This window comes from Ictidomys tridecemlineatus, unplaced genomic scaffold (assembly GCF_052094955.1).
Source record: "Ictidomys tridecemlineatus isolate mIctTri1 unplaced genomic scaffold, mIctTri1.hap1 Scaffold_135, whole genome shotgun sequence".
NCBI lineage: Eukaryota > Metazoa > Chordata > Mammalia > Rodentia > Sciuridae > Ictidomys > Ictidomys tridecemlineatus.
The window spans coordinates 593,319-616,553 of NW_027521208.1; the positions used below are offsets into that span (position 1 = coordinate 593,319).

The 23,235-nt window shown below is 37.7% G+C and overlaps 1 long non-coding RNA gene across 1 annotated transcript in view; it reads left to right on the forward strand.

Annotated features, from left to right (window-relative positions):
• Nucleotides 1–23,235, forward strand: part of LOC144372586 (uncharacterized) — a 56,756-nt gene that overhangs the window by 16,950 nt on the left and 16,571 nt on the right. The window contains exon 2 of the long non-coding RNA XR_013432554.1: nt 1,250–1,477. This is a non-coding gene — a long non-coding RNA (uncharacterized LOC144372586). The remainder of the gene's footprint in view (nt 1–1,249; nt 1,478–23,235) is intronic.

Genomic DNA, 23,235 nt, shown 5'->3' on the forward strand with positions numbered 1-23,235 from the left:
TGAGTAAGTTAGGAGTTGGCATGAGCAAATTCATGTTAGCATTCATTTGCTCATGTAGGTTTATTGACGTACTCCTGTGTACCAACAATGTGCTAAGCATTAAAAGGCACATAAGTGGAAAATCTTTGCTCTTAAGCATCTCAGAATCCAGCAGAGCAGATATGTTCCAAAGTACATGACCATAGTACGGTATAGAGATGGCAAGAAGAAATTTAAAAGCTTGAAATGGAGATAAATGGTATCTCTCAGACAGGCTTCCTATAAGAGTCAGGGTCTGAGCTTGAAAGATGAGTAGAGATTAGCTAGATGAAGAAAAACTGTGTGGAGAAAGGGAGCCAGGAGAACAGGTGTGGCATAGATGGGTTGGTGTGAATGTGTATCTTCAACCCAGGCTTTCTTGAGCACTTTAATGTGAATACTCATTTAAAATATTGAGTCATGGAATTCTTCTTGTGGGATATTTTGCAAAGAACTGTGTTTTAAAGAACCCATTTTGGAAAACTGGATGGACCAAGTGGTGAGAAAAGAAAGTTGTGCTTTGGGGAAAATTGAGGCAGGCAAGGAGGATGGAGAGGGATATTGATTACAAGAGAGAGTATAATAGTAGATTTGATAGGACTTGATGGAAAATGAGGGGACCAGGGAAGAGGAAAGATAGTGGAGTTTTGGCTTGGATAGTTTCTGGGACCATTTGTAAAGGTGAAGATTTAGAAAGAACAGATTGTTGAGGGAAGATTTCAAGTTCAGTTTTGCAACTATGTTTTTTTTTTTTTTTTTTTTTTTTTTTTTTTTTTTTTAAAGAGAGAGTGAGAGAGGAGAGAGAGATTTTTAATATTTATTTTTTAGTTCTCGGCGGACACAACATCTTTGTTGGTATGTGGTGCTGAGAATCGAACCCGGGCCGCACGCATGCCAGGCGAGCGCGCTACCGCTTGAGCCACATCCCCAGCCCCTTGCAACTATGTTTTGAGATACTGAGGCATGTGGAGTGGGTCATATCCATTTGGCAGTTAGATATGTGAGTGGAGTCTGGGCTGGATGAAGGAGTCATCTGTGTGGAGATGATATACCGTACCAAGAGTGAATGAGATCACCAGTGGGGTGAGGATAGATGCCAGGAGACATCAGTAAGTAAGTGATGTGTGCAGGAAGAGGATCTGTCAGCTCACAAGCATTTCAATAATCTAAAATTGTTTGGGATATGCTTTTCTGTTTCAAGATCCATCAGTTGTGTTTTATTTTGTTACAGAGTGCCTGAATCCACCCATGAAGGAAGTCTATTCTGTGGATTTGCCCTCTCAAGATTCAGGGTAGTCGTGGAGGAGGTGCTTCACCCACACCCTAAGCTCGCCAAGGAGCACAGTGTGATTCCCACCCAGCCCTTCTGAATTCAGTGGGAAAGGTGGAGCCATCTTGCATTGTTAAGTTTTTGAGTGTTGGGTTCCTTAAATGTAACTGGAGAAATAATGAAAGAGAAGTAAGTATTCCACTGGATTAAATGAATTCAATGGATTTTAATTTTCTTGATAAACTGTTATTAAGAAATTGTTTTGGAGATTTACTCCCTGAGTAGGATTAGCTAACCTACATTTTTCATTTGAATAAGTAGTTCTTTAATTAGAAAGCAAGATTGGAGTAATAGTTTCTCCTTGCTTTAAATAGTGTAGAGAAGATATGTGAAACTGCCAAATGAAGGTTTTCCTCCTCACAGTGGTGTGAAGCAGGGAAAACGAGGAAGTTATAATGTTAGGGGAAAGGGTTCTCTTCATCCAGTGTACCTGCTTTTATCTTCAATTCTGGAAGTCTCGATGGAAGGGTTTTTTACCCCCTTATTCTTGTCATGCTAAGAGTTGCATATTTTCTGGCAAAAAGTTCATTACTGGCTAGGAGTGCACAAGAAATCCTTTACCAGAGAATTAAGTAAGCAGAAGTGTGTCAAAACAAATATTCTAGTTTGAAAATATAGTCCTGCAGGAGGGGCGGGGATGTGTGGGTAGTGGAGGAGGCCAGGGCATGTTCTAAGATTGAGTATTTATTTCATAAGAATTCTGTGTTCTGAAGGACTGTTGTTTGTAGGAACTCTGGAGGAATCAGGATTGTGCTGCATTAAATGTACTGATGAGCACGGATAGTTTTTCTGGGATTTGGGGTTTGCTCTTGTGTTTAGTGTGCAGCTCATATGATGACAGCCTTTACTATGAGCGAAACATTTTGATAACAAATAGCCTTTTAAATTTAATTCAAGAGGCATTTAACAAAACTTTTGTTTATATGGAAAAACTCTGAGGCTTGAGAATATTAAACACACATAAACAAACATGCACATAAACACCAGTCCACTTCATAAGCATTTATTTGGCTAGGAAATGCCAAATTTATGTAACTCCAATCTTAAAAGTATTTGTTGATTGATTCTAAAAAGCAAAACCTTGTTTTTCCTTCTAACTTTTCCTTCTACCTTTTCCTTGTTACTTTAAAAAAATCATCATATAAATGAATAAGAGCATAGACTGGGTAAATAGAAGTTTTGTATACTTCCTTGCTATATAGTTGCTCAAAACAACTACTAGAGAAGTCACTTTTCAAATTGGAGAAACATTTTTTTAAGTTAGCTGACATTTTCTTTTTTTTTTTTTTTTTTTGGTCAGTACCCACTGGGATGGGTGTGGGCGCTAACCATGTTAAGTAAGTTTCAAGATAAAAGTTATTGCTTGCAGAAATGGACTTGAGTTCTTCTACAGGATTTCCTGACTGTATATTTACCTGCAGCTGACATTATTTTCTGAGAGAATTTTTAAAATAAAATATACTGCCTTGTAATATTGCAATAAGTGATCACGCATGATAGAATGTATAGATAAAAATAAGCCCTCAAAATAATATTAATGAAATACAGACCCTTCATTCTTTTCTCCTTTTGGCAGATTTTAGGTCTGTTGCCATAAGCAGTTCAAGGAACACATGCTTGCATCCAGAGCACTGGGAGGAAGTCTGCCTGCACTTTGATTCCCTGATTTGATACATGTTAGTTACTGGAAGAAAGATGAATTAATGTAAATTTCTTTAGTTTTAGTAACTCAGAAGAGTAAAAAATTGTTGAGGGCTTGAAAAGATCATGGTGCACCATTGGAATTTGACTTTAGTAAATGTAACATTTGTTTTCTAAAGAATTATAACAACATACTTAAATTCCAGAACAGTAAGCAAAATAGCTTAAGTTCACTGACTTGAAAAAACATTCTTTTATACTGCACGGTTCTAAAATAAATACTTAAAAGAAACAGAGAACAAGCCATTCTATCTTGGATTTCATTTTCCTTCAGATAGAACAGCTAGAACAAACATTCTTGCTAGTTAACATTGCCTGTGTTTTTATGAAATTAATAACTGACCTGTCAATCACGCCCTATATAAATATGGTAGTTTAATGCTTTCTGCTTTAGAAGCACTTTTATTTACAAGAGCTGCCAGCCAAGATTTCCAAAGGACTCCATGGGCTTTTTGCTTTGATCTGTTTTGAGGGCTGGTCTCTTTATACCTGTTGGTTTGCTCTTTATGATACCTTTGTGTAATCAGGTATGGGGAGAGCAGATGTGCAGAATAAACACATCTTAAGGAAACCAAAGCTCAAGAAAAATCATGTAATTATGAACCAACAGCTCTAGAAAAGAGAGAGAGAATATTTTCTTAAATCAACTTAGTTGCTGTTATGAGAAGAGAACAGATGTCATGATATTCACCCCAGAGAAGCCTCAGCTTTTCTTTTAAATCTCAGCTTCTAATGGATGGAGGTTGTGTGTGTGTCCCTTACCCCTTAAATTTGTAACTTGCTGAGATGTTGCAGCTCTTCTCTGTTGTCTTTTACCTTTGACCTTTTTTCATTTCCCTAGGAAATGTTTACCACATGTCTCTGCAAATAATCATTGCTCAGTGGGAATCATTACCTTTGAATTTTGAACTGGAAATGCCTTTTAATGTTTAAGGGAGGTTTCAAAACAGGAGAACTTTGGATTAGTTGTTTTAAGATTTTGATTTTTGACTTCCCCAGCACTTGAGGGTATTGAATGCTTGATTCAATTTTTTTTTAATCCTTCAGAATGCCATACATATTAGTCAGTGAATGAAAGAATGATGGAAATAAAGAGAAACCAGAGTTCTTGGTTCCAGAATAACCTATTCACCTTTCAATTAATTGTAGCCCTAACAATTCCTATGCATTATATTCACATATTACTTTTCTTTAGGAATCTGAATGTTTGGACATGTTAATTTGATTAAAACAGTTTCCCTTACTTTTTTTTTAAACTAGGAATTTTATCATCACTTAACTGAGCTTTAGGAGGAAACGAGATTTCCAGGCATTCAGAGCTCCACTACTTTGGGAGGTTCTCTTTATGCATTTTGTGTTGATTTCGCTGACATTTTTTGGTCAGCACTTTTATCCTTTTGTAATACTGGCATCAATTTTAGATTTCCTGTGGAATTAAAAAGCAGGTTTTTTATTAATCAGTTTTCTCCTTTCTTGCTCAGAAAACTTTCAAACTCTAGTCTTTTAACAGTTATTGCATTTTATTTTGTTTCTAGTTCATATTTTTTAAATACTGGTATCTCTAGGATAACAAAGTATAAAATGCAGCCCCAAATACCCTTGGTTCAGCAGCTTTCCTCAGATAATCACTTGCCAGAGTCAAAGTATTTGGTGAATGTAGAGGTATGTTAAAGCCAGGTTTTAAACTCTTGTTTCCTCTGCAAAGCCTTTGGGGTCAAAGGTGGGAAAGCTCTGAGGTTGCCTGGAGCCAGTGCACAGGAGCGCAGTCTTAGTTGTGCTGCCTGCATTGAGGCAGAAGGGTATATAAAACTCTAAAGGGTATAAAACTGCCAAAATTATGGTTTAGCATCTTTGGGCCTTTGGTTGCAGAGCCCTTTGTCAGAAATGGTTGTTGTAGGACAGTCAGAGATCAGGCCAGAGAAGCAAATTAGGAGTAAACTAGGGCAGGACATGCTACAGACAACAGGGAAGAAACTGCCTCTACAATGCACCCAGGGACACTCCTGAAGTCGCATGGGTCCACTTAGTTGGCAGATTAGCTGAGAGTCCCCTCCAGTGTTTTTCTTTTGCATTCAACCAGGGTTCAAACCTATAATTAAATTTTCTGAACAAAGACCCTATTAACCCACACCATCCAGACTGATGACTAACAGCTCTTCCTTCCAGGTACATAAAGAAACCTGTAATGCTTAAAGGAAAATAAAGACCCTAGTCAGGTTTTTGGGAGAGGGTGAAGTGATGGAGTAGGTGTAGGAGGATTAGATTTGCCTTTCAGAAGTCATTTTTTAGTGCTGTTTAAAATGGATCTTTCGGTAGTTATAGCTCTTATTCAGATATGTATGATTTACTGCATGATCTAAAACTTAGTCACAGTGATATGACTTTATTTAAATATCTATGAAAATATGTTGGTTTTTCAACTTTTAACACATTAAAAAAATTTTGCTCTACTTCTTTTGTGTGGACAGTGTAGACTTACATGAACCTGTTTAGGGAAGACCCAAACACAGTTCATTGTGATACTTCTGGGCCACATCATCAAGTGTCTTACCAGTAATTGGAAATAATTCATTAGTTTGGAGTTTGAGTTCTCCACAGTCTGGCCTGCTCTACACCAGAGCCTTTTGCTGTAGCCTTCCCCACCATGGCTGCCTTACACATCTCTGCCTTAGCAGTGTGTCAGTCTCTTCCTTCTCCACACATTCTCTTCTTCCTCCTTCAGCCTCGCATGGCCCAGGGAGAGGTGATTCCCATCTGTCCTTCAAGACTGAAGGGCACCTAGAACAGTGTAGGGCTCTTCTCTGCTTTTCTCAGTCTGCAAACATCCTGGTGAGTCTCACTCCTTGTGAAACCAGCCTTGCTGAGCGTCCCTCTTTGGGCTCTCCCCAATTGATTTGGCCTCCAGAGCAACAATCTACCACTTCTCTGGCTCTTAGAATGCCAGCCTTTCAATCTGGTTTGCATTTTTTTTTGTTTTTTCATTCATTTCTGTCTTATTTTTTAAACTTGATTTAAAGTTCCTTAAGGCCTAGAATTATGTCTTTCTTATATGTGTGACTATGCTTCAGAGCACTTAGCATAGTACATAATACTGGCTTGTCAGTTGGTTGATGGATTGGTGCGTGTCTCAGTCCCAAGGCTTGATATATTTGCTGTCTGTAAAGATAGTGAGCTATTTTCAGAACCACGGGTACCTTTGTACCAGGTTTATTTTTTGGCTTTGAACTTGGTAGTGGAGATGTTAGGCCCCAGTTCTGCCCAGAAAATCTGTTTTCCAAATTTTTGCATGAACAGAATGGTGTTATAGTCACATCCTGGAGCAGTTTCACCTGGGCACTGCCAACTCTTACTATGCTGACTGGCTGACCTTTGTTGAGTGTTCCTCTGATCTTATTTCAGCTTTCTGGGTTATTTTTATTTTTAATTAAAGGAAAGCTTATTTCTAAGACTTTCTTGGACCAAAGGCAAGTGAATATTCATTAAATGTTTACTTTCTTGACTTTAATTTACTTCAGCAGGTGATAACTTAGGTAGGATTAGGCCTTGACAGTGATATGACAGGGTCCTTGTTCATGGTAGTTATTGACTTTTTCAGTATTAACCTTTTATATATAGCACGAAGCCAGCATTCTGGTGTCCAAACCATATAAGGAACTGGCTTTCTTTTAATTTTGTGTTTTGAGTTTGAGGAAGATGCACAGTATGCCAAGTTGGGACTTTCGAGACTTCAGTGCTTAACTCATTTGATCCAAAAATTACTGGTAAAATTATGACTTTTGCCAACTGTAAAACCAAGTCTAAGTAGTGAATGGCCTGGTATGACTAACACAACATGCTTTAGGCCTCTGAAAGCTTAGACCAGACTCTGAGAAGAGGTTTTCATAGGCCATACAGTAGACAATACTTCACATTCACATAGCATCTTTTCACACTGCTGTATTTATTCATTCAGTAAGTATTTTTTGAGCACTGGCTAGGAGCGAGGCATTGTCCTAGGTTCCTGGGATATAATGATGAGCAATCACCAAATATTCTACTTCTTTGCTATTATTTTGACGTTAATTTCTAGTCTGCTTCCTCTTACTAGAATGTCATCAGCTCCATGGGGAGGAGTTCTTTGTCTTATTCCCTGTTGTATCTCAAGCACCAAGGGCCGGGTCTGACAGAGCAGAAGCTCAGTATTTGTCAAATGTATGAATGAAGGTCTTCAAGGAAGGATTTAAGTGTTGCCATGAGAGCATGTGGTAATGTATGTTAGAGCACATGGGAATGGTCTGGGGCATCAAGGAAAACACCCAGAGAAAGAAGTAGATAATGGCAGAGAGGAAGGCCAGGAAATGTTTGCCTGGGAGAGAGTGAAGGTGGGGGTGACCGCTTCTGTGTAAAAGCCTGGGGATGAGGTGTGCACAATGCAAGGAGGGACAGCCCGAGGTGAACAGAGGACCTTGTTAGCCAGCTGAGAGCAAAGAAAATATTTCAAAGCACAGGTATAACAGGATTAGCTTTGTTTAGTATAATAATTTTGACGGCTGCATGGATGATACACTGTAGCTGGATGAGAAGTAAAAGTTGAAGACTGGGGACATCCATTTGTTTACTTGGATGGTTTTGTGTGTTAGAACAGTATTGAGTAAGATACCCAGATTTTGAAATTTTGTGCATCAGTATTTTTTTTTTTAATTTTGAAGATCAACATAGAGAATCTTTTTTCTTTTTGCTTCTCAGACTTAATACTTTCAATTGTCATAACTTCAGTTTCATTGATCTTTCTTCCTCCTATTCAAATATGTCTTTGAATCCCTGTAATGTATTTTTCATTTTGGTTACTATAACTTAGTTAATATTTCCATTTTGTTAGTGTATCATTTTCTTGTCTTTGCTCATGTCTTCCTTTAATTCTTGGAGCATCTTCTTATTTTTTGAGCCACATTCCCAGTCCTTTTAAGATTTTTTAAAAATTCATTTATTTTCATTAGGTATATATGACAGCAGAATGCATTTTGATTGTATAGAATGCATTGTACACAATTGCAGCACAACTTTCAGTTTTTTGATTGTACATGATATATTGTCACATCATATATATGTTTTATATATATATATATTTTTTTTTTCACATCATATATATACATATATATACATGATGTATTGTCACATGTACCTAGGATAATAAAGTCCATCCCATTCTACCATCTTTCCCACCCCCATATTTCCTTCCCACCCTCCCTTCCCTTTTCTTTACCCAAAGTTTCTCCATTTTTACATACCCCCATATGGATCAGCATCCACTTATCAGAGAGTAGATTTAGCCTTTGATTTTTTGAGGATTGGCTTAATTCGCTTAGCAGGATAAACTGATTCTTTGAGCATCTTTTAAAATTTTTTTTTGTAGTTGTAGATGGATAGAATGCCTTTATTTATTTTTATGTGGTGCTTAGGATCGAAGCCAGTGCCTCACACATGCTAGGCAAGTAGTCTGCCTGTGAGCTACAGTTCCAGCCCTTCTTTGAGTATCTTTAAGTCAGTTGTTTTAAGGTTTTTCTGGCAAACCCACCATCTATATGGTCTTTCTCAGGGAAAGTTTCTGTTGTGATGATGTTGTTTTCCTTTGAATGGGCCACACTCTCCTGTTTCTTGGGATTTTTCTTTTTTTTTTTTTTAAATCTGGACATTTAAATCTAATATTGTAGCTCTAGAAATCAGATTCTATCTCTTCTCCAGAATGTGTTGATTTTTTTTTTTTTATTGTTGCTGAGCTGGAGATTAGCCTGAAGTATAAGTTTAAGTTCTTTTCAGTTCTTTTTCAACCTGCACCTTTTATTGGATGTGTGTGGTGACTTTCTAAATTTCCTTGTATATGTAGTTGCTTTTTAAAAAATGTCTGACTTCCAATAGGGTAAGAAGTAGAAAATGAATGGGTAGAAAAAATGAATGGGTAGGTTAATAAAAGAAAGAAAAAGGTCTCTGGCTCATTAAATCTCCTAGATTTTTCTTCAATCAGAGGAGGAGGAACTTGATTAAGTTGGGGGAGGATTACAACAATGGCTGCCTGCCTATGGGTTTGTGTCTCTAAAATCAGAGTTGTATCTGTCAGTAATCAGTATGTAGATCCTCAATTTTTGGACAGAGTTCTTCTTGTCCTATAAATTTGTGCAGGCTCTCCCAGAGAAGATCTGTAGGTACCTGTCATGAGACTGGTGCATAGGCAGGTGCCTACAATGGTGTGAACTGAAACTGGCCAAAATTTACTACTCTCCAAATCTTAAGGTTGACTCCAGAGTTTCAAAATACTTACATTAGATACATTCTGCCAGTGCATTTGTTGTCTGAGGAAACAAGTTCCTGGTGTTTCTTACTCAGCTATCTTCCCAGAATCCTCTCTTCATTTTTTTAAAGAGTTTTATTTTTTATTTTTATTTTTTTATTATTTCATTTTTGTTTTTAACTATTGGGATTATATTTGAGTAAAGTAGTCTATTGCTTTAAAGCTTTAGAAAACAACAGCCTTGGACTAAACTAGTATGTTCATTCTTGTGCTTAACTCTTGTCTGAGCAGTTGTGACAGGCAGAGTAATGGCCCCTAAAGAGACCAAGTCTAAATTCCTGGAACCTGTAAACGTTACCTTGTATGGAATAGATGGAGTGGGGTGTTTGTTAATGTAACTAACTTAAGGGCCTTGAGATAGGGTGATGTATTAGTCTATTTTTTTTTTGTTACTACAAAGAAATACCTAAGGCAGACTAATATTTGGGAGGCTGAAAGTCCAAGTTCAGGTGGCCCAGTTGGTTCCGCTTCTGATGAGGGCTTAATCGTGGACAGCATGAAATGGTAGGGAACATGTGTGGGAGCCAGAGATCACATCACCAAACAGGAAGCCAGAGAGTGATTAGGGGTCTAGAGATTGGGCTTGCTCTTAACAACTCTCAGGAGAGTTCAGGGTTTTATGAATTCTGGGAGCAGCTACTTAATATTAATATCCTTAGGACCTTCCATTAGAGCCCCCACTTCTTAAATAGTGTCTCAGCTCCCACCTTGCCACATTGGGACCAAATCTCCAACACGTGAACCTTTGGAAGGTAATATTTTAAAACTATATCCAAGCCATAGCAGGTGACTCTTTTGAATAATTTGGATGGGCCCTAATGTAATCACTTATAGACATGAGGTAGAGGGAGTCTTCAGAGAGAGAAGAGGAAAAAATGGCATGATTGCAGAGGTAGAGATTGAAACAATGCGACTTCTTATGGTTTGGATATGAGGTGTTCCCCAAAAGCTCGTGATCCTGGAATGTTCAGAGTTAAAATGATCAGATTATGAGAGTTGTGAGCTAATCAATGGATTAATCATTTGAATGGGTTACTAGGTGGTAGCTAAAGGCAGATAAAGGTTGGAGAGGGTGGGTCACTAGAGGTGTGCCCATAGGGATTATGTATTCTGTCCCTGGCTCCTGCTCTCTCCCTGCTTTCTGGCTGCCATCAGCTGAGCAGTGTCCTTCTGCTACACCTCTCTGCCATAATACTCTGCCTCACCTTGGGCTCAGAACAATTGAGTTGACTGTGGACTAAAACTTTGAAACCATAAGCCAAAAATAAATGTTTTCTCCTGTAAGTTGTTCTGGTTAGGTTTTTGTTCAGCAAATGAAATCTGATTAACATAGCTATAAGCCAAAAAGTGCTGGCAGATACTAGAAGCTGGAAGAGGTAAAGATAAGATTCTCCAGTAGAGCCTCCAGAGGTGTCATGCTGACACCTTGATTTTCATAACATTGACTGCTGGCCTCTGGAGTTGTGTTCCTTATTATCAGCTTTTCTTTTATTTATTATTACTTTTCCCTGAAGTTTAACACAATGCTTTCAGTTTTATGACTATTTCACTTACATATTGCTGCATAACAAACTATCCCTGAGTTTAATGGCTTAAAATAGCAACAATTTATGATTTCTATATTTTTCTTGGCTGACTAGATTTAGCTGGGGGTGGTGGTGGTTTCTTCACTGTGTGATGTCCTATGGAATCACTCAGAAGCTGCATTCATTTGAGACCTCAACCAAGGTTGGAAAGACCAAGATGACTTCACACTTATGTGGCTGCAATTGGAATTGCGGGCATCAGTGACTGGGGACTGCCCGGGCTTTAAGAGGATAAACATTGAAGTTGCCATGCTTATTAAGTCCTAAGCCAGAACTAACACAGTGTCACTTCTGCTGCTTTCTGTTGATTAGAGCAGATCACAAGGCATCCCAAGTTGAGGAACAGGGATGAAACAAACATACAGAAAGGAGGATTGTGGGGCTGGGGATATAGCTCAGTTCGCAGAGTGCTTGACTCAAATGCCCAAGGCCCTGGGTTCAATCCCCAGCACGAGTAAAAATAATAAATAAATAAATAAGGAGGTTTATACAAGGGAAGGTAGGAATTTGCCAGTCATCTCCAGAAAGTATACAACAGACTGTTTAGAAAATGGACTTCAGCAAGAAACATTTTTTTCTTTCTTTCTTTTTTTTTTTTAATATTTTTTGGTAGTTGAACACAATACCTTTGTTTCTTTCTTTCTTTCTTTCTTTCTTTCTTTCTCTCTCTCTTTCTCTCTCTCTTTCTCTCTGTCTTTCTTTCTCTCTTTCTTTCTTCCTTTCTCTTCCTCTCCTTCTCTTTTTCTCTCTCTCTTTCTTTCTTTCTTTCTTTCTTTCTTTCTTTCTTTCTTTCTTTCTTTCTTTCTTTCTTTCTTTCTTTCTTTCTATGTGGTGGTGAGCATTGAATACCCAGGGCCTTGCACATGTGAGACAAGTGCTCTACCACTGAGCCATAACCCCAGCCCCTTCAGCAAGAAGCATTTTCTAAGAAATAATTTCTGGTGTGAAAACAAATCCATAGAAACTGCCTAAATAGAAACCTGCACACATGAGGCGTTTAAGAGATGCATGTTTTCTCTGGGTGCAGTGGTGTTTACCTGTAATCCCTGTGACTTGGAGGCTGAGGCTGGAGGATTACAAAGTTTGAGGCTAGCCTCAGCAATTTAGCAAGAACCTGTATCAAAATTAATAGCTACCAGTGAAGTGAGTGCAAATATGTTTCTAGGACTGCTTCTGGACCAGTGACTTCCTTGGCAAATGGCGGAGCACTTCTAGAACTAAAACCTTTCACTCCCTCCCTGGATATGGTATTGTGATAGCCAGTTTAGCCATTTGGAAATTCCCCATCTTGAGAGCAGCTTCTGAAAGGGAAGGGTTACAAAAGCATTCACCAAGTCCAGCAATTTCTCAGTCGTCTGCAGAGGATTAGAAGGGAAATGAAGAGACTGGGAGGACAGCTAATCCGTCAGCACTTAGAGACCCTGGGGCAGATCCTTTCCTCGGCTTCCTACATGGTTTGCCTGTAGCTGAATAAAGGGACTTCCTGGTAGAACCACTGCTTGGGTACAAGGGCTTGTTTTTTCATTTGCTTTTTTTGGTGCTAGGGTTGAAACCTAGGACCTTGTGTGCGATGCTCTTTACTCCTGAGCTATGTCTCTAGCCCAAGGGCTTTGTTGAGTATGAGATTCTGACTGTGAGACTCCTGATTTCTTTCTAATCATTCTTTTCAGTTTCATTTCATTTCATTTCATTTAAAAGAAAATTCTTATGTAATTGTTATTCACTCCTTCTTTTACTCATTGCTGCTCTGGGGAATATGTGATGGTGTTGCCTAGTCAGAGGTAGGGATAGGATTCCAAGAACAGAGTCAGAGATGTTCCTCCTGGAGAGGTTCCAAAGCCAGCTTTCTCTTTTATGAGTTGTTTCTATTTTTTTATTTTGCATTTGATCATATCCTTTGAAATGCTTGTGTGTGCTTTGTCTTCCTTTGTAGGTTTGTTTCCACTTGGAGGATGTTGTTTTTCTTAAGATGAGCTTGCTATTTTATCAGCAATCAGTGTGGCAAGGAGACAGGCCCTTTTGCTGATTTCTGTCCTCTGAGTTGGTTTTATTAGCCCAAATCTAGGGAGTTGCTCCGTTTTAATAGTTTATTTGGTTTCTATTTGAAACACCAACTGAAAAGCTCTAGGTTTTTGCCTTTAGCCATTGTTTCCATCTAATGACTAGATTTATAGTGTTTGCTCCATGGCCTGTGAATAAGTCCTGTCCTTTTCAAAGCTGGGCATCACCTATGCCTTTGCTACTGTTGCCCAGCAGTTCCTCGAGCCTGCGGGGTTTTGTTTGCCTTCTCTAGTTTTTTCCTTTTATATCTTTGTGAGTTGCTCCATTGATCTTGGTTCCTGGGATGATTGAGAATGATGTAGGATGTATATATATATATATATAGGGACTAGGGGTGAATATACCTTCTTTTTCCTTAACACATTTTGCAAATTCTTTGTTTTTTTCATTGCATAATTGTTTTCATCATAATAATGCTTTTGTTATGAAGCATATACTTCTGGCATTTTAACTTTTTCTGTTTATGGCCAATCTAGGTTCTTTGACTGGGTTATGAATTAAATTTACATAAGACAGATTAGCAGGACAAATGCTATTTTAATTATGTGCATATACATAGGAGAGTCCCACAAAATATGAGACTGGGCCAGATGACCGAAACTTATGAAGTTTCCCAAGCTCCAGAGAGGATCAGGGATTCTGGGGAGATGGGAACAAATATAGCAAGGTGAGAGGAGAAATTATATAGTGAATAAAGACTGTCTTGTGTGCAGATCAGCAGTGTCTCGGGTAATAAAAATTGTCTCTGAGCAGCCCTCTTCCTGAAATAGATCCTTTCACTAACGTAGATTTCCTTTATGGACAGAAATTATTTTATGAAAGCTTTTTAAAGTTATTCCTGTGACTGTAGTTTCTCTGAATAACCAGATGAAAATATGGCAGTGAAGCATATGTGGTGTGGGGTGTCTGATCTGTCCTCATACGTATAGTCATACTCTTGGGTGGGATTCCCTGGGCCCAGCAGTCCTCCCTCCCGTTGTGCCTGTGTATCCTCCCTGGGGGGCTAGGGGTTTGTGCACCTCTTTCACAGTCTGGCATCCTCAACTTAAAGCTGCCTTATTCTCACCCTGTGTCCTGGCTTGTGTGTTTTCACCTATGTCTGCCTGTTTATCTCATTTACAATTTTTGGTTGTCTTTTCTCTTCTTGGGAGCTTGAACTTACAGAGGTTTAGCTTTTCCCTTTTGGTTATCACTTCTATTGTTTTCATGAAGCTGCTGAACTAGTTTTGACCATATAAATAAACAGGTTTGAAATGGCTGTCACTGGAGTATTCACCCCCAGGGCTTGTTATATCTTGTGGTGGTAACATCAGTCTGTTTGCTTGTTTGGATGAAATCAAATTGAACTGTTTATAAACCTGTGAGACAAGCTTTGTCTATTTGTGTTTAGGAAAATGTCAAGCCCTGGCAGGATACTCAGTTTATTGACCCGAATGATGATTCTGAATGCCATTAGATGTGGCTAATTGTGAGCTTCATGAAATTATTCTGTTCCCATCTTCATCCTAATTTCTTTCTCTTGGTCTGTCTTAAGGACTCTGTCCTTTTGTTTGCTTCATGCAGTAAGTTTGCATTGGATACAGTTGTGAACTGGACATCATACTTAGTATCAGAGAGACTGTGGAAAAAACATTAGTTAGAATCTCTGCCTGGGCCCAATTTATCATCTGGTGGGATAAATACACAAACAAAGAGGAAGTTCAGTGTATGACATGCTGCAAGTTCTGTGATGGGGAGAGCACAGGTTGCAGTGCAAAACCAAAGACAGGTACCTAACCCAGATGCTATGGTTTGGATGTGGTTTGAGCATGTCCTCTAGGGGTTCATGTGTGGGGAGCTTGGACCTCACTGCAGTAGTGTTTACAGGTGGTAGGACCTTTAAGAGGTAGAGCTTAGAGTGAAATCATTTGGGGGTACTGCCCTCAAAAAGGATTGAGGTCATTCTCCAAAGAGTGAGTTGTTGTAAGAGTGAATATGACCCCCAAATCACTCTCTGGCTTCCTTCCTGGTGTTTTAGAGAAAGACCTCTTATCACAACAGAGTTAGATTGAAGCCGGTGGTGGGAAGCAAAAAGGGTATTATAGCATCTGGGGCAGTAGCAGTAAGGATGGAGAGAGGTTGACTCAACAGACCTTCTGGAGGTAGAGGCAGCAAGATTTGCTGGTTGATTGTGCATGGGATGTTTCGTTTCTGACTTGGGGAGTCAGATGGCTACTGGGTGGGTAACAGTCACTGAGAGAAATAAAAGGGCATTGAAGGATAGGTTTGAGATCAACCATATTAGAAAATTTTTCTTCTCTAAGTTTATTTATTCATTTATTGCCAAAATATTTTCTGGCCCAGTGGCATTTATGTAATATTGTGTTGTGTATCAGGAGGGACGTGAAGAAGTGTGAGTTCCAGTCTTCAGAAATTCAGCCATAGTTGAGGTAGCAAGGTAAACATTTAGTGAGTGACTGTTGGGTCAGCAGTTTTCTACGCTCTCTCCCTGCCTCGTCCATCTTCTTTGTTTCTCTGTGTCCTGCTCATAAACTTTTCAGGCCAGGCACAGATTTACATTTAGATAGGAGAAATAAGTCCTGGTATGTGATCGCACAGTAAGATGACTATAGTTAAAATAATGTATACATATTTCGAAATAGCTAGAAGAGAGGATTTGAATGTTTCATCATAAAGAAATAACTTGTTTGGAGTGATGGGTAGATATGCTAATCATCCTGATTTGATCATTACATAGTGTACACATGTAATGAATCATTGCATTGTATCCCATAAATTTGTATAACTCTTGTGTCAACTAGAATTTTTTTTACAAGGGAAACTTTCAAAGCCAGTAAAACATAAGTGAAGCTGCTTAGCTTGGCATTCACATTTTTAAGAAACTTTTGCCAGTCTACCTTTTCTACCTTCTCTTGTCACAAAGTCCTTTTGTCTTACATCCAGCTGGGCCTACCCACTCTGTTTTATCTTGTTTTTAATTCAGTGTTACTAGTATTTCAAGGCTCATCTTGTTTTCCCTCTTTCCCACAAAACTTTCCCTAACCTTTTTACCCCCAATGATATGTTTTCCAACTCTGAACTCTTATTATAAACATCATTCATTTGACCCTGACATATATATCTTGTTTTCTAAACAGATTTTAAGCTCCAAGAGCAGTAACTATCTTATATTGTTAGTTATCTCCCACAGGATCTAGTACAGTGCTCAATAGGAAGCTTGTAGGTACTTTTAAAAAATATTTACTACCTTTGTGAGAAAATTACAATCTAATGATAATTTTAATTAAGTAGCAAGTGAAAAACAAGAGTCAGGATTCAGAGGAGAAAGATTCGTATATGACCTAAAATGGTACCATGATCTTAGCCTTTTAAAGTAAGACTGTATTACAGACCTGTATCCAGGTATGGTCACACTGCCTATAATTCCAGCTTCTCTGGGAGGAAAAGGCAGGAAGATTGCAAGTTTGCAGACAGCCTCAATAACATAGTGATACCTTATCTCAAAATAAAAAATAAAAAGGGGATGAGAATGTCCCTTGGCGGTAATCTTCCCAGGTTTTAATTCCTTGTACAAAAAAAAAAGGCAGACTCATAGACACCCCCAAACCTTTGAACTACGTCCACAAAGAAGCACTATTGTAAGTAGTGACTTTGCATTCAGTGTGGCCATAAAAACAAATATAGCCATTGTTACTTGGAATCTGTTATTAGCAGATTATCATTCTAAGCTCTGTATTCAAGGTGCTGTAGACTTTTGGATTTGAAAGTTATAGATGAGTGAAGTTTGAATTAAGTCCCTAAGATAACAATATCTCAGGGCTGGGGATGTGGCTCAAGCGGTAGCGTGCTCGCCTGGTATGCGTGCGACCCGGGTTCGATCCTCAGCACCACATACCAACAAAGATGTTGTGTCTGCCGAGAACTAAAAATAAATATTAAAAATTCAAAAAAAAAACCCAATATCTCCCTGTCCTCTACGTCTTGGGGCTTTTTATAATACACATAACTGTTAATATTACATATCTTTCAGGCACAGTATGTAAATATTTAGCCAAGTCTTTAGGAGCTTTTGGCAGATACAGAGTTGAGATGATGCTCCCTGGCAAGCACACAAAGCTCAGCTCTTTTGTTTGTAGTAAAGTGGAATCCTGGTCTTTCAAGTGAGCCGAACCAGAAATAGGGTCAACATTTTCTTACAGGATGGAGGAACCTAAGAATGGTAGTCTTGAAGAACACCTCCTATGTTCTCAGAGTGCTCAGATGAAGTTAAAATTCACTTTAGAAAATAATTTTGGTTTTCCTTAAACACTGATAAGTGCATAGTTAATTCTTGAAAGTCCTATGCCATCTAGCATGGTGACAATGATTTTAACAGTATATAGTCGGCTCTCTGTATATACAAGTTCTGCATTCATGTATTCAACCAAGGATAAAATGAAAATATTTTGGGGAAAAATGCATCTGTGCTGAACATGTTCAGGTTTTTCTTCCTATTAGCCCCTAAACAATACAGTGTAACAACTATTTACATAGCATTTATATTGTATGAGGTATTATTAATCATCTAGAAATGAATTAAAGAATACAGAAAGATGTACATGGGTTATATGTAAATACTATGCCATTTTATATAAGGCATCTATGCATTTGGGACCTGTGGGGGTCCTGAAATAAACCTACCCACCATGAATACTGAGATACAACTGTGTACTTTTGAAAAAATGTTGTCAAAATCCTACTTAGCTTCTAAAATAATTAAAATATCCACCAAATGTTTACCTTTGAGTAATATACCTTCTTTATATATATATATATATATAATCTTCCAAGATAAACTAGTTGGTAAATATTTGATAAGGTATCTGAATGAAGTAATTTACTATTTGGGACAGTTAGCTTTAATTCAACTGTTTTAGTTGAGTTAGTTGTTTTAGTTGTTTTAATGACTTCAATCTTCAATAGTAGTTCTGCAGCCCTTTTTCATGGCAGTATTGTGGTCAACAGAGCTAGTTACCTATCAGGACACTTTCTTAATCAAAGTGCGAGAATCATATGATCTGCACATGTACAATTGCTTATTTTTCTCTCTCTTAATCAAGAGATACCAGGCAACTAAGAAGTGGCTTATTCCCTTAGACATTAATAATTGAGTCCTCAAGAGGACATGTCCACTGACCTTTTTAATTGTATATGAAGAGTTTCTATTGGGCAAGTGCATTTAGAGATCCTTCTGTGAGTTGTGATTTTGATAGGTATGTCCATCTTTACATTGAGTTCATCTTTTGCTTATTGATTCATTAAAGTTCTTTATATATTTTGGGTATTGATTATGTAACTCTTAGATACATTTATTATAAATTATCTCCTTAATTGTGACCTGACTTTTATTTTTAATTAAAAACAGTTTTATTATGAGAATTTTCAACATATGTAAAAATGAAGAGAGTAGTATAATTGACCCTTACATACTCATCACTTGGCTTCAGCAGTTAGCAACATTTTGCCAATCTTATTTCCCCCGTTTTTTACCTTCTCATAAAGGAGATTGCAGATCCATGTCATTTTTTTTCCTGTAAATTTACTCATTATGTATTAATGAGTGATAAAGAAGTTTAAGAAGAAATACCACCGTCCTATGATCATGCCTAACGAAGTTAATAATTCCTTAATATTCAAAATTTCCCTTTTGTTCTATAAATATCTTTTTACAGTTGATTTATTGGGATGAGGAGGAACCGAAACAACTTCCACACATCGCTTTTAGTCTTTAAAATTTTTTTTTCTTTTCTTCACTGTACTGGGGTTTGAACCCAGAGGCATTCTACCACTAAACTATATCCTCAGCCTTTTAAAAATTTTTATTTTGAGACAGGGTCTTAATAAATTGCTGAGGATGGCCTTGAACGTGTAGATCTTTCTTTCTCAGCCTCAGGAGCAGCTAGATTACAGATGTACACCACTGTACCCAAATTATTTTATAGATAGTATGTATGCTTCCTAATTCATGAACCCTTTAGATGCATATGTCATTTTTAGTAATGCTGAGGTTGATCAGTGAATTTATTGCAGATTGTGTCATCTTGATCTTTTTACAAAATTCCTTTCACTTAATAGTTTTAGCGTCCATCAGTAATCTCTGCCTAGACTCATTAGTTTGTTTTTTTTTCTTTTATCAGGTGTTGTAAAATGATGATTGTATAATTGTATTTTCTTTCAACATGTATTAGCTGGATGCCCCTCTACCCATACCCTCCCAGTACTGGGTGCTCTACCACTGACCTACTTCTGTAGACCTTTTTCATTTTTTCTTTTGAGAATCTCACTAAGTTGTCCAGGCTGGCTTTGGAATTGAAATCCTGCCTCAGTTGCTGGGAATATAGGAATGGGCCACTGCACCTGGCAGAATTCTTTTATAAAGGAACTATTTTTCATCAATTACTTGTTCGTATATAATGCAGGTTTTTTAGGGAATGTAGGAAAATGCTTTTATTACTAATTTTCTTCATTTTAACTTTCATAATATTAAGTTGCTGTCTTAGCAGCCTCTAGTAACCATATGGTCAGCAATTTTATGTTAGTGTCCTGAACTCCAGTAACCACAGGAAGTATGAAGAGAGACAGAAAATACCTGTATGCTCAGTAGGTTACATCACAGGAGTCGATCTCAGAGTTAAGGAACCAAAATCTTTTATAATGGGTAGTATACATGTCTGCCCTTTGCTCCAGATGGAGATATTCTGTCTCCTAAGGCTATTCATTACATAAACATCCTTGAATAGAGTCCAAAACATAAGTAGCCATTGCCTTACTTTTCAAGATGTGTAGTAAGGAGAATTTTCTCTCAATTTTATCCATCCCTCATTTCTATACTATCTTGATTTTTGCAGAATTTTCCCTTGAGTACGTCATGCTGTCAGCTCTTTTGATTAATTTGACTGACAAATTGGGACTAAGCCCATTTATTTTATCTCATACAACATTTATTTTAGGTTACTGTCAACAGGGATCCAAGCAGCCGGATAAGTATAACTTTCAGTATAACATCAACCATGCCCACCGGCATCTCAGATCCAATCAGTTGCACAAATTTAATAAGCCAATAGAGTCTTTGGTTTTCTCTTGAATTTTCTGTATTGACCTTTCCACTTAGCCCAAGGCATTAATCTAGATAGCTTAAAATGTATTAGTGATTGCACAGGGTTTGTCTTAACCTGTAAATTGGAAGTCAAGGACAGTTTTTCATCCATAAGAACCCTGTTCGTGATTTGAAGCAAACCTGAGTGACCTCAGTTGAGGTACAATGAAGACTTCAGTTGAAGTCAGATGACAAATATGTTGTTTTTTAATTTTAAAAAAAAACATGTTTTTTTTTAATTGGAGGACTCTCATAGTAGTATGTGTAAAAATTGAGTGACTTACATCTTTAGGAAGCTTCTGTGAATAACCAGCATGGCCTTGTTTTGAAGTCATCTTCACAATCATTGGAGGGCACATGATCAACTGGTGGCATTCCCTTAAACACTTGAAAATCTTTTACAACTGCCCCTAAGTGCATATTTTGAGGAGTGAGGCAAGTTAATGCCTGCTTTCAAAAAAGAAATACAATCCCAGGACACACATGATGCCCCTGTAAAAAGATAGCATTTGGACTTTTTGGAGCTCTCCAGGATCCTTCCAACATTACCTAACAACAAGCTCTAAATAACAAAAAACTTTAGAGTTTATCAGTGAGTCCAAGTAATTAATTCTAGTCTTTGGATTTGGAGATTCTGCTTGTAGGTGGTATGTCTAAGTTGTTTTGTTATACCACCAGCTGAGAGGCATTCACCTCCCTCAGGCAGTGCTTGAGTGGTGGCCTCAGAAAAGGGGAAGACATCCGGAGTTTTTGACAGGTGTTTTGCATAGAAGGGTCAGCCATTGGAGGCAGGGCCATTATGTACAGTTTTTGATAGATTTTTCAGTAAGGTTAAGGGGAAAGGAAGTCAAATTGTGAGCAGATGGAGGATGACAGACCCAGCAGGTGAGTTTAAAGTGGTCACAACAGTTTGGGAGAGACATAGCAGAGCATTTTCCTAGGTGAGGAAGACTGTAGGGGCAGTTTCTTATTTTTTTTAATTATTAAAGATATTTATGGTCTAGGGTTGTGGCTCAGCTTTAAGACTCTCGCCTAGCATGTGTGAGGCTCGGGTTTGATCCTTAGCACCACATAAAAATAAATAAATAAAATAATATAAAGGTATTATGTTCAATTACAACTAAAAAAAATTAAAAGAGATATTTATTATTCCCGATTGCATAATATAGGTATAAGTGCCAGCTACAGAGTTTCTGTTTTGTGCTCTGAGTTATATGTATGAGAACCCTACACTTTCTTCTCATTACAGTCTGTGTCCGTACCTGCTAATCTAAATCCAGCAAGGAATTTATATGGTGTGACACAGTTGACTTTATAGAGGATGCTTCTTTTTGCTGCTTCTGTTTAAAATTTTTCTTCCACGATATCTGTTTTCTGCTTTTCCTCTTTTGGGAAACTGATTTTTTTTTCCTCCTGTAGCAGTTTCAAATGACACAGAACATTGGCATTCTTCCTTCTGTTGTATCTTCTAGGGTCAGGGATGTTCCCCTCCCAGATGTCCAAGTTGTTCTCCCTCTACCTCCAGAGAATCAACTGCCCCACTTCGTAGCGTCACCTTTCCCCCATCATTCTCTACTGCAGCAAGGCTTTTTGTCTGGAATGGTCATGTACAAGAGGGGCAAGAAACTTTTATAAAACTCCACTTTATCCCACTAGGGCTACCAAAGGATCAAGGAATGAATCAACAGCGTACTCAAAAAAGTGGTTATTATCTTATGATACAGAACTCAGCCTCAGGAGAATTCAGATGTGGTTGAACAGAATGAAGTTTGAGTCTTCTGTACACCCTTTGGCTAGAGTATGCAGAGGATGTACCAACTAGGCTGTCTCAGGATATCCTTACTGGAAAAAAAGAAGCAGGCCAGGAATAATCAGGACAGAGCCATAAATTTCCAAAATAGGGAAAAAACTTTATTTATTATTTGTTATTTTACTTTATGGCTGTTTTTGAGTCTTCAATTCAATGGAATTTAATTTTATATATAGTAAGAGGGCAGGATCCAATTTTAATTTTGTTAGATAATCTATTACCATACCATCCTTTTCTATAATCTGCAGTATCAGCTTTTCTGTTAATCAAGTTTCCATGTATGTGTCTGTCCTTGTGCTCTTGATCCTTTTTTATTGGCTTAATAATTGTCTCCACACTGTCCTAATTACTAAACTTTTCTAATATTTCTGGCTATCTGATTGGTGAGTCTTCCAACCTTGTTTTTTTAAAATTATCTTTGCTTTTTTTAATTCTTATCGCTTGGTGTGTCTATATTAATTTTGGAATCTGCTTTTGTTAGATCACTTTCTCTCTCTCTCTCTCTCTCTCTCTCTCTCTCTCTCTCTCTCTCTCTCACACACACACACACACACACACACACACACATTACTGTTTTTATTGGAATTGCATTGTCTTTATAATCAACTTGGGGAGAATTTCATCTTTATAATATTAAATCTTTTAAGCCATGAGCACAGCACACCTCTCCTGTTTGAGGAACATCTCCTTAAAAACATGATATACCAGTGCAGGGGGGGGGGGAAGAACCTGACTTCTCTGTCACCCTATACACAAAAGTTAATTTTAGATGGATCATAGACCCCAACATAAAAGCTAAAACCATAAAGCTTCTAGAAGAAAACAAGAAATGTTTTACTTTGAAGTAGGCAGAGATTTCTTAGGCCATGAAAAGCATGAGACATAAAGGAAGGAAAAGAAGGTAAAGTATTAGACTTTACCAAATATCTAAAAACCTCTGCTTATCAAAAGATTTTAGGAAGAAAATAAGTTAGCAAACTACAAACTAGGAGAAAGTATATGCAGTGCATAATTATGACTATATAAGAAAGGAAAGAAGCAACCTGTTTTTAAAATGGTCAAAAATCTTGAATAATGTTAGTCAGCATCTATATATCAGAGAGAACATTTGACATTTGGTTTGGGTGAATTGGCTTATTTCATTTAGCATGATAATATCCATTTCTATCCATATACCAGCAAATGCCATAATTTCATTCTTCTTTATGACTAATATTCCATTGTGTATATGTAACACATTTTCTTTATCCATTCATCTGTTGAAGGATA